Genomic DNA, 16,115 nt, shown 5'->3' on the forward strand with positions numbered 1-16,115 from the left:
CCTTTTAAGTATTATTATTTTTCAAAAAGGAGGGTAGCATCACAACTTTTCAATTACTCATAAACTTTTATATTCTTAGGAAGTAATTGATTAGGAACTCCTTAAAACCTTATCAGTGTTTTTATTGAATATGAGCTTGTAAATATATGAAACTAATAAATCTTTGTACATATATATATATATGGAAGGAAAGTACAAATTTTAATTTTAGCCAGCCCTAGCAGAGTATATTATGCCAAAGAATTATATGAAACCGTAAGTGACCTCTTAATTCACTATAATTGATCCAATAGTCTCATTTGTTCCGAATATATTTGTATGTATCAAGAAGTTTGAGATTAGCATCAAGACATAATCATTCTCATAGTGTGGACATTTTGTTGTCCTAAGAACTCATTTCAACCAACAACTTTAACTTAAGTGAGTCGAACGTGGCCAAAAATGCTCACCTCGACCTTGGAGCCAAGGTCAAGCCGAACCCACCCTAGCTAGTTCCACTTTCAAATTTCAAGTCAACCTTCTTGAGTTCTTATTTAAAAGGGATTAGTTTGATTCTAACATGATCCATAACAACTTTCATATTAGATATGGATATCTTTCTCCTAAAAATTAAAGTCGCTCTCACCTTGACCTTTTGTTAGAAACTAACTTTAAGTATTAGAGTTTCTATGACAAAAACATAACGCTCTAATATTGTATGATTATTGATTTTCAAGTAATCGTTTCTTCAATATTTTTTAAAACAAGATATTAAAAGAAGAAGGGATCATGGGTGCATCCGGACATCTCAACTAGATTGATATCTCCTTAACACCCTCGTCATGCCTCAAACAAACAATATATGATTTCACTCGAACGTTGTAGTTTTTTTTTTCCGTATTTTTGGCATCAAAATTAAAATTTTAATCAATGAAAATATATAAGTCAACTAATAGGACAGTGTGGTTTTTTTAAGAGATAGAGTGACGATGTATAGCTTTTTAATTATGAAATGCTTCGATTAAACAAATTAGAGCTATGAGTTTACTCGTGCATGCATTTATTTATATATCAACTAAACTTCAACATCTTGAATATGTAATTCTTTAGACCTAAAGACAAACACATGGGGACAATACATGAATATAATTGAGCTACTTATTTAATCAATTAACTTCTTTAATATGTAATCACTCAGAAAACACATGTACAAATTAAATTAAATTTTTTATTTTAAGGAAAGATGCGTTTTAGTTGAACTACAAAATTATTATTTCCTCACATTTTTTGAAATAATTAATTAATTGCTACTCGACGATAAGCCCTCCTCAACCACTCTAAAGATAATACTAATTAAAAGGAAATCCAAAAAAGAAGAAGGAAAAAATATCTTATCAAAATTATTTGAATAAACTTGAAATGATTCTTCCATTCTTCTATCATACATTTAGAAGTTTTATTTTAGTATTATTTTTCTTTTTTAAGAAGGATACAGTTTGAGTTTAATCAAACCTTATTAGAGTAACCATTCCTAAAAAAACAATTTCTATTAAGTGTAATATACGAGAGGCTCGAGCGAGGGTTCGAGTATCATTCACAGAGTCGTAATTTAGCCATAGACGATCCGTCCTATATCGTTTGAAAGTTTAATAAGTAAGAGTGTGTTTGGATTGATTTTTCAAGTTACTTAGGTTATTTTAAAACATATTTTCTTTCTCAATAAGGAAAACATGATGATTTTTCAAGTAGTCACACTCTAAACTTATTAGTATTACTCTCGTCTAAACATGTTAAACTGTAAAATTCTGATGGAATACTAAACCACGAGCTAGAGCTAGGAGATCGTGCACACCTTTGAGATATTTTAAGGACACTAGTCAATCCAAACCTATTATAAGTTACACATCTAAAAACATATTTTAACATTTACAAACTTATATTCATTATTCTGCCTCAATATTTCACATATACAAAATTAAAGTGGAACATATATGTTTATAGTTTATACATGCATATAGGTATAATAGTTTCTATATACTTTTGTGTTTATATTTAATAGTTTCCACCACGAGGAATATCGTTATCTGTGGTTGTTTTTAATAAATCCTCGAATCTCTTTTGTAGCTCTCCATCCAATTTATCTGAAAAACAAAACCATAAAAGTAAATCAAATTATTCATTCAATGACTTCTATAACTACAAATAATAATAAAATCACAAACAATCTATATGTTCATTAATTATGTGATTTCATTTTTTTTAGTTTCATGTTTTCTTTAAATAATTATGCTTCTTTTTCTTATTATTACTCGAATTATTAGGCAACTTGTTTCCAAAACCTAATTTTCTAATATATGTGATTACCTAATTTAAAAAAAAGAAGGGAAAGAAGTTACTAAAAGATGGAGAAGGAAGGTAAGAGACTTACAAAATAATGAAGAAGCACCAATTCGATCAAGGTTGAAGGCATCATCAACAAGAGGGATATTAACATCAAGAAATTTTCTTGCAGAAACATTATAATTATTATTAGATGAAATTAAAAGCATAATAATGAAGAACACCACATTCAAAATCATTGGAACTTTCTTGGGAGCCATTTCAGAAGCAGAGAGATCAGAGAGAGAGCTCAGTGATTTGTAATTAAGAAGACGTAATCGCTCTTTGATCAGCTTTATTTGTTGTTAGTGTGTGCCAAGTTGCTTAATATGTATTTATATACATATATAAGAACAATTATTAATCTTATTGCATGCTCTTCACATTTATCATTTTGATAAATGTGAATGGTGAGACTAGTCAACTTAAATTTCATCCTTATTTTTCTAAATTATTTAATCTTTTATCCATCTAAAGCATTTAATTTTTAATAAAATTGTTATGCAATTTACAAACTAATTAAATAGAGCCATGACAAACTTTGTGATTATAATTCATAATTAATTGGTCGGTTTTATTTAAACATTGTATGTCAATCAATTTTGTAATCATGGTTTTACTTTTAGTCCATTACATGATGAATATTTTCTAGTTAAATTAAAATAAGAATTTTAATTTAAAAACTGACATATAGGCTTATAACTCACAAGTTCTTTTTATATCTAAATTCAAAGTTGTAAATAGCTTGGATAAGTTTATTAGAGGCATCCATAATCCTTACTTCACCAAAATAAAATATTTTATAATAACTTTTTTTCATCGTCCATCATGTCCGAATGTCTCGAACCTAATTGTGAATCCGACCATAGTCCCACATTGATTAGATAAGGTGATGATCTTGGGTATATAAGTGAGGACAACTATCTCCATTGTTATGAGACTTTTTGATATCATACCAAAAGCAAAGCCATGAGGGTGTATACTTAAAGTGGACAATATCATACCATTGTGGAGATATTTGGGGAGCTTGTCGTCCTAAATTAAGAGAATTTATCGATTGAAAACTCACTTTTGACGAAGAACATATAATTAGGATAAATGATGGTTGGAGTGGAACAAATATTAATTTTACTATTTTTTTTTTTTCCAAACATGATTAACTTTATATACAGAAGATTTACCTTCGGAAAATTTGTTATTAAGCTTCTTATAGTGAAAAAATCGAGAGAGAAAGATGGTATTAACAAATTGCTGTGGAAGAGATGAGGAGTCCTATAATGACGGTTATACAATGTCGTTCATCCCATCATTTTTATCTATATATTGTTTTTCAGAGTTTTATTTTTTCTCCGTGAAACATTATAATACGTGTGCCCAATTTATTTTTACTATTTTAAAGGTCCAATATTTTTAGTGTGCTCAAATTTAAAGTTGGGGCAAATTCTGATATAAAAAGTTAAAGCTTTAATTTTTTAAATTGAAAAAAATTTATAAGTTTAAGGTTAAAATTAATACAACATATATATCTAGTTTTTTTCTTTTTCTTTTTACTATATCAATTACACTGAAAAAAAATGGACACATAATCTTTTAAGACAGATCAAACTTCTCACAATTTTGACCATTCAAAATACATTCAACATTGTTTGTTTTCATGTAGTATAAATATGACCAAACTTCTTATGTGAAAATAAATTTGTCTTCTTTCCTTGTTTTTTTTTGTGTACTTAAGAAGACAAATGATTAATTATTACAAACTCGACCTTTTTGTGAGACTATTCATTTCATTTGCTAAATAAATTTAAAAGTAGAAACCTCGAGAGTTGGTATTTAGTCTACGGTCAAGTTAACATTATTATGAAGCTAAGTCAATAGTAACTTTATTATAAATTCAGACCAAAAGTTATTTTTGCCCTCAAATTTTTCAACCTGTCCCTACCACTTAGAAAGCATTATGGTACATTCGAAAAAGTAGAAAAGTAATTAGATGTATTTTGAACGTGACTTAAATACATTCTATCAAACTGTTCGATCATAATTTGTCATGTGATAAATTTTACTTTTTTCTTTTTTGAAATATTTTAATTGTTTTTATGTGAGTGATGAAAACTAAGGAAATATACAAAAATGGATGGATGTTGGAAAGACACTATAAGTATTACTCTAAATTCTATGGAAAGCTATAAGCTACCAATCTCATCTCTATGAGATAATTTTGTGATCCTTTGCTTTTTTCTTGACATTTCCAAATCTAATCTCTTTATAATTTAGGATGCTATTTCCATTGCATTGAACAAGTTTGTTATAATGTAAATTGAAAAAAAAAAAAAACCACCATTTTTTTTTTACTCATGAAATGGTTTAAAATGATAAAAAAGAAAAAACGTGGTGAGAAATGAACTCCTGATGAAAGTTCCGTCGTCGAGAGTTTGTTGGAGCTAGATAATATACCCGTTGAGAGACCATATGTATGTTTCTCACATGATATTAAAGAAGTATCCTTTTTCCAAAAATAAATAAATAAATAATCTCTCAATCGTCATTTGTTGATCTCTTCTATTGGAAAAAGAAAAAAAAAAGATAATTGTACTTTCAAGAACATCATAGATAGGAACCTAAAGATTTGCTTGGTGATTTTTTGGACAAACTCAAAAATTTGAATTCGTTGGATTGGTTACACAGAAGACCAAAACGGTGTTTCTAAACCAGCAATCCAACCTATACAGCTCAAACCGTTAAAATTCAAATAACTTAAAATATACTAATTAAATTCATCCATCACACATAACCAATAACTTAAATCTCATAAACCACTCGCAAACGATTAAAAACACACACAAATATTGATTATTTGATTGAAACTTACAATGCATATTATAGTTTGTGGATCATCTGCATGTGCAGCTCAACCCTAGGATAAAACTAACCTAATACAATCCTTATTAATCTTAGTTAGATGTTCAAGATTATTTAGAATATCTAGTCACTTGAGCACGAGTAAAATTAAGTTACAGTAATATATTTTTGAAGATCAAAAATTCATTCTTTACTAATGTTCGAAAACGATTAAAAGAATAAATCACTGGTACAAAAGTCAAAATATTGGATTAGAATTGAGTTTTAACCTAATTATTATATCTATAATTGATGTATACATTTTAGAAGTCAACTAAAGTGACATTGTAGTTTTCTTAAAAGAGATAGAGTGACGATGTATAGCTTTTTAATATAATTGTGAAATGCTTTGATTAAACAAAACCTATGAACTTACACATGCATTTACCAACTAATTAAACTTCTACTTCTTGAATATATAAAAGAATATGGTTGAGCCAAATGACAAACATATATCGGACAATATATGAATAGTTGAGGCACTTCATTTTCTCTCTTTGATTAAATTATTTTTGTCTTGTATACCTTTATTAACCAATGCATTGGATACAATTTTGAGATAGTTCTTAATTAAATTTTTCTATCGTACGCATCTAATCGAAGATTCACACTTATCCTGTTTTGAGATGGAACATTATACTATCAAATTAATAACTTTTTTTTTAATAAACTAAACTCTTCATTGTATAATGTATACGTTTTCATAATAAAATTTCTACATTCTATAACCAATTTTTCAGTTCATCAAGAAGAGCATACCTCAACTTAGATTAAATCATGAGCTATCGACTTTAAGATTAATGGTTCGATCCTTCAACCCCACACATTGTTTAAAAAAAATCTTCAACCTTAGTTCAATCTCCTATTCATTTTCAACTAATTTATAAAATTTTAGAGTTACGTTTTTCTTTTTAGAAGATTTAGAAATAGATTAGTAGGAGCACTTAGACATCTTAACTAGATAGATGAAGCACTCAGACATGCATTCTAACTAAGTTGGCATCTCCATAATCTCTAAGCATAACAGATACGTCTCCTTATAGTTGGAGACCAATGTAAGACGAGGATATGAGTATCATTCCAACAAAGTAATTTAGTCTTAGAATCAACCTCGTGTATTCTTCTAAGCTTTTTTTTCAAGCAATATTTAAAGGGTTTTCATTTAGGTTAAACTTCGAAACTAAGGGCTTAAAAACACCTCTTTATCAGTTTCTAAAATATTTGCAAAAATCAATCCAAACAGACATTAACACATAAAACATAGATTTAACATATAGAAATTTTAAAAAGGAGTTGAAGAAAAAAAAGTTTCATCTCAAGGAAGTAGCATAAGTTATTTCATTAATATGCTGCAATGTCAAATACAAAGATACAAAAATATAGTAACAACTGCTAAACATTTTTTCTATTTTTCCATCTTAATTAGTAGTTTCCACCTCGAGGAATATCATTATCAGTGGTTGCTTTTAATAAATCCTGGAATCTCCCTTGTAGCTCCCCCTCCATTTTATCTGAAACAAATTAAAACCATAAAAGTAAATCAAATTAGAGATTCAATTTAACATCATGTTTCTAACCCTATAATTATTATGGAAAATTCATCTTATATTCAACAGTAAAAACCTACTTTCTACGACCACGAATCATAAGATCATAAACCTAATTTATTGAAATTCGATCCTCTTTAGCAACCACCACTTTGATTTTAGTTTCTGTTTTTGAAAATTGTATTTTCTTTTTCTTATAATTTTTTAGAAAAAACAATAACGTAACTTACTAACTCGAACTTTGGTTTGGATTATTTTGAAAACACTAATAAAAAGTAGATTAAAAAGAGAGAAAAAAAACAGTAGTATTTAGGTGGAATTAGATATGGAAGAATAGTGTTTATAAGCATAATTTTAAAAAAGGAAATGAAATAACTGATTGAAACAAACTAAAACAAGAACATCTAAGATTGAGAGAGAAAAAAAAAAGTTAAAAACTCACAGAATAATGAAGATGTATCCATTTGAAGGTTGAAGGCATCATCAAGAGGGGTATTAACATCAAGAAATTTTCTTGCAGAAACATTATAATTATTATTAGATGAAATTAAAAGCATAATAATGAAGAACACCCCATTCAAAATCATTGAAACTCTCTTGGAAGCCATTTCAGAATTAGCAGAAAGAGACCAGAGAGAAAGAGAGAGCTTAATGATTTGTAAATGATCAAGAAGATGTGTAATGCTCTTTGAGCTTTATTTGTGGTTAGTGTGTTAAGTTGCTTTGTATTTATAAACAAGAAAATAGGTATAGTTTTTATTTTTAAATTTTTTATACCATAATTGAAAATTCAAACTTATAGTCGTATTAAACTTTTAATAGAGACGAGTCAACTTCCACGTTGTTTTTGTTTCTTTAATCTTTTTCTTCCATGCCCACTAGATCAGAGAGTGAAAGACAGAGACTGTTTGGAGTTTCTTTTTTCTTTTCTGGGGAGAATATTAATAAATGCAGTTGTCCAACACTTTTTAACCAGAAATAAGGGCAGAGAGATAAAGTAGACACATCTATATATCTCAAAACTAGATTAATACATCTTTTGCGTGCTCATCATGTCATATTTCTATTCTAAAACATTGCATTGATAAAAAGAAAATACAAATGGTTTCATTAATATAAATAAAGATAGTACTACATGAAACCGGAAGAAAAACAAAACAAGAGCTAGAGAAAAGTTCAAGAAAGATCTAGTGTTCGAGGTATAATTTTTTTGTCTTTTATAATGTAAATAGTTTATTTTTTAATTATTTTTAAAAAGCTAATTATAAAGTAGAGTAATTTTATTAAGTGTATAAAAATATTTTTTTAAAAAGATTACAAATATAAATTAATATGATCCATTGAAATAGATGATAAGATTTTGTTCAATTTTATAAGCATTTTAGTTCATTTCCTCGATTGGAAATTAGTTTTGGAAAGAAGGAATCTGGGAAAGTGGTGCTGTTGGTTGTCCAAGCTGGCAACCCATGCAATTTGACAAAACCGGACAGAACCAAGAAAAAGAAAAACTTTTGGTCGGTTTATGAAACCTTCCTTTTAGTAATTTTCGTTATATCAAACTCTTTATTTGAAAAGAAAATAGCTTTCGAAAGTATTTTAAAACAATTTATACAACAAAAGAAATTTAAATCAATCCAAATCAACTCTAATTTCTCATCATTAAAAATAGTAAAAGGAGGATGATGTATATTTTTTGGTTAAATTATTGTTTTAGAATGTGACAGAAATAGATACCCTTCTTCAACTTCAATAATTTGAATGCACTAAGGCTTTTATACCTTTTGTTGACACACATGTTCTTCGTACTCAAGTTGTAAATAATATAACTCACATCTACTATACTTTGATAACCTAATCTTAGAAAATATAAATAAAAAAAATAAGATGGACACACCAAACATGTATGCAAAATAATATAATTAATGTACCATAGAACTATATATATCTAGGAACTCATAAAAATCACTACTGTTATTGCATATTGATGGAAAAAGTAGGTGTACATAGCACATAGGTGTAGTTTTATAAGGGTGTTATGCTGAATTCGAAACCTAGCTTTATATAACTTGTGGAGTTTAAATGTTTATCTGTTGAGATGTAGAATTATTTGATTTGAGTTAGAAAATATTTGTATTTTAAGTATTGAATTGTAAGTTTTAAAGTGCAGTTTTTTCTAACCTAAATAATATGTTTTTTCATTTACTATCTTTTAAATTTTTTTTATTCAATTATTATAATATACTCATCTTTCTTTTTCTTTTTTAAGTATGGATATTTGCCTTTTAGTTTTTCTTAGAATTAAGTACACATCTTGACATCTTATGAAAGTATTTATAATGTTTTTGTCGTCTGCGAGCTCTCCTCTGACTTTTTGTTTATAACTATATTTTTTATCAATGAACCCTTCTATACATTCGGGTCTAACGAAGGTACTACGATTGTGTTAATCTAGTTGAGGTATATCAGTTCACTTCTTCATCTCTTTCTCATGTGTATATCTTGTTAATTAAGAAAATGGGGAAAGAATTAATTTTCAAATGGAGGAGAAGGAAATGTTCTTTTCTTTATTTCTTATTTATAATCTCGAAAAACATATCAAATGGTTAGGTTAGGAGGTTAGTTTGGTAATTGGTATCTTCGTTGAGAATCTCACCATGAAGAAATCAATGATGTCATGACTCTTTATAAAATATAGATGAATTACTCATCGCATTATTAATTGGTTTTGAGATGAAATCTCATACTATCAATTATGATATCAAAGCTCATAAACCCCATAAACAAGTATTTCATCTTGAAGGATATGTCGAAAATCTCACGTTAAAAAATTAAAGGAAAGTCACGCTCTTTAAAATAATTAGATATAAGTTCAATTAACTTAATTAACGATTCACAAGTGAGAAACTTTAGAATTGTTTAATGATCACAGTATAACATAACACCTAAAAGCAAAATTCTACAAATTATCAAAAGATCAGAGTAGCATAGACACATTTTGGGCCACATATTTTTACACCAAAATAAAATAAAACTTGAATTTACTATCTCATGCACGTGCCTTAATTAAACTAGTTGATATGTCTCCCCTCCACTTCCTCCATATAATGGCCCCTTCTTGGGACATCAGTTTGGGGATGATATTCAACTCTTGAATCCTTCTCCTTTTCCCTATGATTCTTATGATCTGCAGTCATTATATACAACTATATATATGAGAACAACTCCAATTAAACAAATTAATAGAAAATGAACTAGGTTTAGTGAAGAACCAAGCATGATTCATTGGCATATAAACGTGTTAGTAACCCAAAAGTCTATTGTGTTTGAATCCTTTATTACCCTAATCGGCACTAAAAAGCCTATATAGTGAAAAAGAATAGAGAAGACAATTTTATATATTTCACCATATACAAAACTTTGAAACATGGGTTTCAAAATTTGGTAGCATGAAATATTGGGAAGAAAAATCATTGAAAATTGGCATTTGGATTATTATTGGGATTCTTACAAGATCGATAACGGGGAGTGGCATCACCAATATGTCTTCCAAACGCCACGTACTGGGAAGAAGTAATTATGAGAATGACAACAAACAAAACCTTAAAAGACATTGAGTTCGTGTTGGAAGCCATTGATCTATAATTATTGTACAGAAATTTAAAGATCATATTTATAGGCCAACACTTGAGGATGTATATATTTGAGATGGAAAATATGAGTAGTGTGCAAAATTATATAATGATTTATTTTATAATTGAAAGTTCATTTCATCTCATTGAATATCATAATTTTCTTTTTGCTGTTGACCAAGTTAGTCTTGCTTCTAGAACTTTTCGTTTCATTTTAATTTTGTTCTGTTGAATATTCAACTTTTTGAGCTTCTTGTGCCTGTTCAACTTCTTTTCTAAACAAGATATTAAAGTTCGGGATGATTAATAGATCTACATATTTTCAACTACATTTGACACATTTTTTAATACACTCATCATATTCCCGAATCAAAAGGCAGAAAATATAACTTTGTTCAAATCTTGAAAATAGGGTTTGATCAATTCATGAACAAGTGTAATTTACAAAAACGGAACCACATTAATTAATTTCCCATATTTAATTAGCTGCCAAAAATGATGGTCAGAGATCAGTTGACTGAAATTTTTGAAAATCTCTCTTTCTGTGAAATTATTTCCCCCACGAAGTAGTAGGGGACATGATTTAAACATTTAATCATCATTTAATAAGGATATCTTTTATAAATATTCTATAATATAATATACCAAAAGAAAAATACATGGTTAGCATTATTATTTTGTCATTCAAACAAATTATTCAATCATAATTTTTCGTGTCACAAATTTTGGTTTTTCTTTTTCAAAAATATTTAATATATATATATATAGTATGTGAGTGATAGAAAATGATAGCATAAAGATGAATAATACTCTGGGAGCAAAAAATTCACCTAATTTCTGCTACTATTCTAAATAAATTGATGAGTGGGGAAGTAAAGAAAAGAAGTAAAAAAATAAAGGCAGTTTTGTGATTAATTGATATAATAATGTGGCCGATTGAAAATATATAACTAGGAATTGGGGCCATAAAATTTGAAGTGTTTCATTAATTCTTGAGATGTCCAATTTTGACATGCTTATTTTTCATTAATTAATGAATACATATCGGATATAAGATCTCGAAAAAATCGAGTTCAATTTCTCTAAAAACTCTCAATTAGTTTTGAAGTTCAAAACTTTAAAGCTCTCATGTTTCGAACTGAGAAAGAAATTCTAGATAGATATTCCAAAAGGCAAAACACAATGACAAATTAGATACACCTTTCAAGACCAAAAGTATTTCAATAATCAAAGGATTTCCAAAATCAAATGATTAATTATAGCTTCAAAAACCATCTAAAAAGCTCTTAAGATATCTACAATCGAGAATAAGCTACTGGACAAGTTTACTTTCCAAAGAGAGAAAACATCGGATGATTAAATACAAGATATTGTGTTCACTGTAGTTTAATAATCAATGCAAATAAAAAAGATTCATTCCAACAAATTAAATTTTTCCAAAAGTCTTGTTGAATCTCTTGTATCAACTTTAAATTAACATCTGACTTTAATTGATCATGTACACAAGTGAAAGTTTAAACTTAGAGTGAGCACAATATGGCATAGCACCTAAAAACAAACATATATTAAACCAATAGTACAACAAAGAAAAATCTACAAGTTATAAAGATGACACAGTAGCATAGACACTTTTTGGACAACATAATTTTCCCTAAAATAAACCATAAATTTAGTAGCTGTCTTAATTAACTTGTTGGACCCCCTCCACTTCCTCCATAGTTACCATTTCTTGGAACATCAAGTTGGGAAACATGTTGAAGTACTCTTGAATTAATCTTCTCCTTTTTATCATCTTCATGATCTGCAATCATATATACAACTATGAGAACATATATATAACACTAAAAAACTTTGAAACATGTCGTTCCAAAATTTAATTTGAGTCTAATATGGTGATTTTGAGACCAAATTAATGTTGATTAATGTTGGGATTCTTACAAGATCGATAATGAGGAATAGCATCTGCAGAAATATGTCTTCCAAAGGCTTCATATTGGGAAGAAGTAATTATGAGAATGACAACAAATAAAACCTTAAAAAACATCGAGTCCTTGTTTGAAGCCACTTTATGATATCTTCTTCATTGTATTTGTAATTAGAAAGAGCAATTTCAAGATCATATTTAAAGCCTAAAACTTGAGGATATATATATGATTATTGGATATATCAGATTTCTTTGTTGTTGACCAATTAGGTTTATCAATCTTTGTCATCTAGAATTTTATTTGTTTCCATTTTGGTTTTATGTTTAACATTCAACTTTTAATTGAGAGCTTGTTCAAATCTTGAAAATGGGGTTTGAATTGACCTTTAATTATAATAGCTGCCAAAATGGTGGTCAGAGAGGGTTGACTGACATTTTAGAAATATATATTTTCCTCACAATATAGGGGATATGATTTCAAACTTAATCATTCATTTAATATAATAATGATGTGCATTCTATAGATATTCTATAATATAATATACCAAAAAAAATTATTCTCTATTATTGTGCAAAATAAATTAACGTTATATATAACAAATTGATGACTAGGTAAGTAAAGAAATTAAGTAAACAATTGAAGGAAGTTTTGTGACGAATAATCTGCTTGATATAATTAATATGCACAATTGATAGTAAAAGCATCCTTTTAAAGATTGTGAAAAGCTTATCTTCTTACTGTTTAATCTTTCAACTTCAAAGGGGTTGCGAACAAATTAAGATTTTTTTTCTTTTCTTTTTTTCATTTTGGATAGATTGATTGTTTTAATTTTATTATAATATGTCTTATTGAAAAGTTTCTTTTAGTACACTACAAGTGTGAAGATGGTAATGAGATGGAACCCTTTTCAATCCATAACCTAAAAAGTTGATGTCAATTATTATAATATTTACTTAAAAGTTCAAAATGCAACTAAAAGTAGTGGATATACTTTTGTTTTTGGTGCATATATATATAAAATAAATAATGAGCTTAGTGTACTTGGGAGTCAACGAGGGTGAGGTTGAAATTAATCAATGGTTCACCAAACCCACAATGGCATAATTTATGGGCAGCCAAGATTGACTGTCCTTGCTAGGATGATCCACATGTTACGAAAATTAGTAAGGGTTCCAACAATAATGTTTTGGATTTATGTTTTCTGATATCCTACCATTCACATTCTTTTTTTTCTTTTTTTTCTTTTTTTTCTTTTTTTAAAGAATTGACTGATCATTTACAATCATATATTCGAGTTTTTTTTTGTTTCTAAAAACCTAGCTAAATTTGAGAAACTGCACCATGTAGTTTCTAAATGTTTATTCTAATTAAGTGCTTGACCTGTTTGATATATTTTAGAATTTATTGATATGTATATATATATATATATATATATATATATATATATATTTGATATAAAATTAGAAGTTTAGACCCTGTTTCACAATTGGATTCCCATTTTAGTTTATATATATTTTTTAAATTTATAAATATTTTTATCCTAAATTTCTTGTATTGAATTTTTATTTTTGTTAAAGAAACATTTGAACTTTGAATCAAATTTCAAAAAATAATAACAGTAAATGAAAACACAATACAAACTCCCTATTCACATAACTTAAAACTTGAATGTAAGAAGCCTGAGATATATGAGCTGAACACAACAAATATTTTCATAACTTTTGCTATGGAAAATAATTTTATTTTTTTAACTTAAAATCATTTAGATGGAAAAAAAAAAAAAAGAAAGAAATTTGAAAAAATATGTGAGAGAAAACAAAAAAATATATATAGTTATATTATACCAAACTTAATTATTTATTTTATAATAAAGTACTCACATGTTTTTTCCCCTAATTTAAGAAAGCTAGTGGAATGTTGTGGTGCAGAAGAGGTAGTGGAACTTTGGTGGCAAAAGAAAAAATGGCATAACAAATATATAATAACTTCTCTTCTCTATTGTCTCTAGCTATATTTTTTAATTTTAGCTTTTTTTTTTATAGGCTACTTAATATAGTGTAACAAGTTAAACACTTCCACTTTACTTAGTTTCTTACCATTAAGAAAATTATGAATATTATAACACACATATACATACATACATACATATATATATATATAGTTTATTCATTTTTAGTTATTAGTGAGAGTGTGGAGTTGAGGTCAACCACTAGGAGATGTTGACATCAATACTTCTCCACAAAATACCACTGATTAAAAATGCCAAAAATCTTTATGCACCCAACTTAGACTTTAGAGAAGATGCCTTGAAATAAAGGGAAAATTAATTATATACTTTTTTTTTTTTTTTGGGTTAAAGAAATAAAGATAAATTATTCCATTGAACTTTTGATTTTATATTTCCTATCATTTAGGAATATTTAGGAGATATTTGAGAAATTAATCTGTTTTCTTTTTCTTGATTATAATCAACAATTTATATTACGATCTCTAATCAAACCTAAATCGTTGTAGCGAAATATTTTTTTTTTTTTTGATGAAAAGGTTTTTCTTCGTTTAGGGAATATTTTTTGATGAGCTCTTCCGATGACCACTGCCAACTATGAAAAAGGCATTGACAAAAGGTTTTTTATTTAATAAGAAAGCTGAGATGCGTGTGAGAAACATGAAAAATAAATCCAAAAATATCAAATGAGTTTATTTTTAATTATAAACTTTTACGACTTTCTTTGTTTTTTTTTTTTTTATACTGTGAATTAAGTTTTGTAAAATATATTAATATTTTAGAATCTATATATATAACTATGAAACTTCAGCACAGAGTTCATCAAAAAAAAGAGAGAAAGATTTTAAAAAGGAGAGTTTGATGTCAATGGGTTTAAAGAGAGAGTCCATATTTTTTAGTGTTATGCTTCTTCTTCTTCTTCTTTCGTGTATGGCAACAGGGAGACTCATCTATTCTACTTCCCTTCATGGAGATTGTAAGTATATATCCATATGCTTTTTATCTCCTCTCTTTCTTATTATTTTTAATTATCTCTTCATTGCAAAAGTTTATTACATTTTTTTTTCATTTTGGTAAAGAAAACAACTTAGAGCTTTAATTTAGTTGTTCTTGAGTTTTGTGTGTTTTATGGTGTAACAGTTGAAACGATGAATATGGATGGGAAGAATAGGGATGGGAGTCGTCTTCTGAGTACGGCTCTGCCTCGAGGTGGCAACTATATTAACAACCCGCATGCGGCAGAGAAGGCTGCGGTTCGACGCTCCGGCTACCAACCATGATGGCTATGGAAACTGTGTATGAGAAAGAGCAGTACTTAACGGTGATCATATATATATATATATATATATATACACTTGTGGCTAAAGTATCATGAATAAAAACAAGGGTTTTAAGCCAACAACATCAGCATTTTTATTTGTGAATGTTTACTCAAATCAGTGGTTGACATGATCATCTACCCTGAAACACTCCATAGTATAATTACATTTTTTAAGTTGAAAAGTTGGGAGAACATTTGGGAGTTTGGACTTCGAACTCTAAATATTATCAAAGCATCGATAAAGCAAAGCTTATTATTCGAGAAAAATATAATTCTCTAATGAAAGATCAAATGCAAAGGAAATTAAGAATTATATCAATGTCGATCATAACTGACTAGCCATAAAATCATATAATTCTAAAGAATAAATGCGTACTCATATGATTTTCTAATATAAAAAAGTTAAAAGGCTTTATTTGAGACTATATATAGTAG

The 16,115-nt window shown here is 27.9% G+C and overlaps 4 long non-coding RNA genes across 4 annotated transcripts; 1 reads left to right on the forward strand and 3 right to left on the reverse strand.

Annotated features, from left to right (window-relative positions):
* Nucleotides 1–1,846: 1,846 nt before the first annotated feature.
* LOC103494495 (uncharacterized) lies at nucleotides 1,847–2,657 on the reverse strand. Its single transcript, XR_538669.3, has 2 exons — nucleotides 2,408–2,657; nucleotides 1,847–2,120 (listed from the first exon to the last, which is right to left on the reverse strand). It is a non-coding gene; the product is annotated as an uncharacterized LOC103494495 (long non-coding RNA).
* A 3,904-nt stretch (nucleotides 2,658–6,561) lies between these two features.
* LOC103494496 (uncharacterized) lies at nucleotides 6,562–7,527 on the reverse strand. The gene is made up of 2 exons (XR_538670.2): nucleotides 7,243–7,527; nucleotides 6,562–6,764 (listed from the first exon to the last, which is right to left on the reverse strand). It is a non-coding gene; the product is annotated as an uncharacterized LOC103494496 (long non-coding RNA).
* A 4,349-nt stretch (nucleotides 7,528–11,876) lies between these two features.
* LOC103494497 (uncharacterized) lies at nucleotides 11,877–12,553 on the reverse strand. The gene is made up of 2 exons (XR_538671.2): nucleotides 12,368–12,553; nucleotides 11,877–12,230 (listed from the first exon to the last, which is right to left on the reverse strand). It is a non-coding gene; the product is annotated as an uncharacterized LOC103494497 (long non-coding RNA).
* Nucleotides 12,554–14,858: 2,305 nt separating this feature from the next.
* Nucleotides 14,859–15,761, forward strand: LOC103494498 (uncharacterized). The gene is made up of 2 exons (XR_538672.2): nucleotides 14,859–15,335; nucleotides 15,500–15,761. It is a non-coding gene; the product is annotated as an uncharacterized LOC103494498 (long non-coding RNA).
* The last annotated feature ends 354 nt before the right edge of the window (nucleotides 15,762–16,115 follow it).

Source organism: Cucumis melo, chromosome 7 (genome assembly GCF_025177605.1).
Source record: "Cucumis melo cultivar AY chromosome 7, USDA_Cmelo_AY_1.0, whole genome shotgun sequence".
Classification (NCBI taxonomy): Eukaryota; Viridiplantae; Streptophyta; class Magnoliopsida; order Cucurbitales; family Cucurbitaceae; genus Cucumis; species Cucumis melo.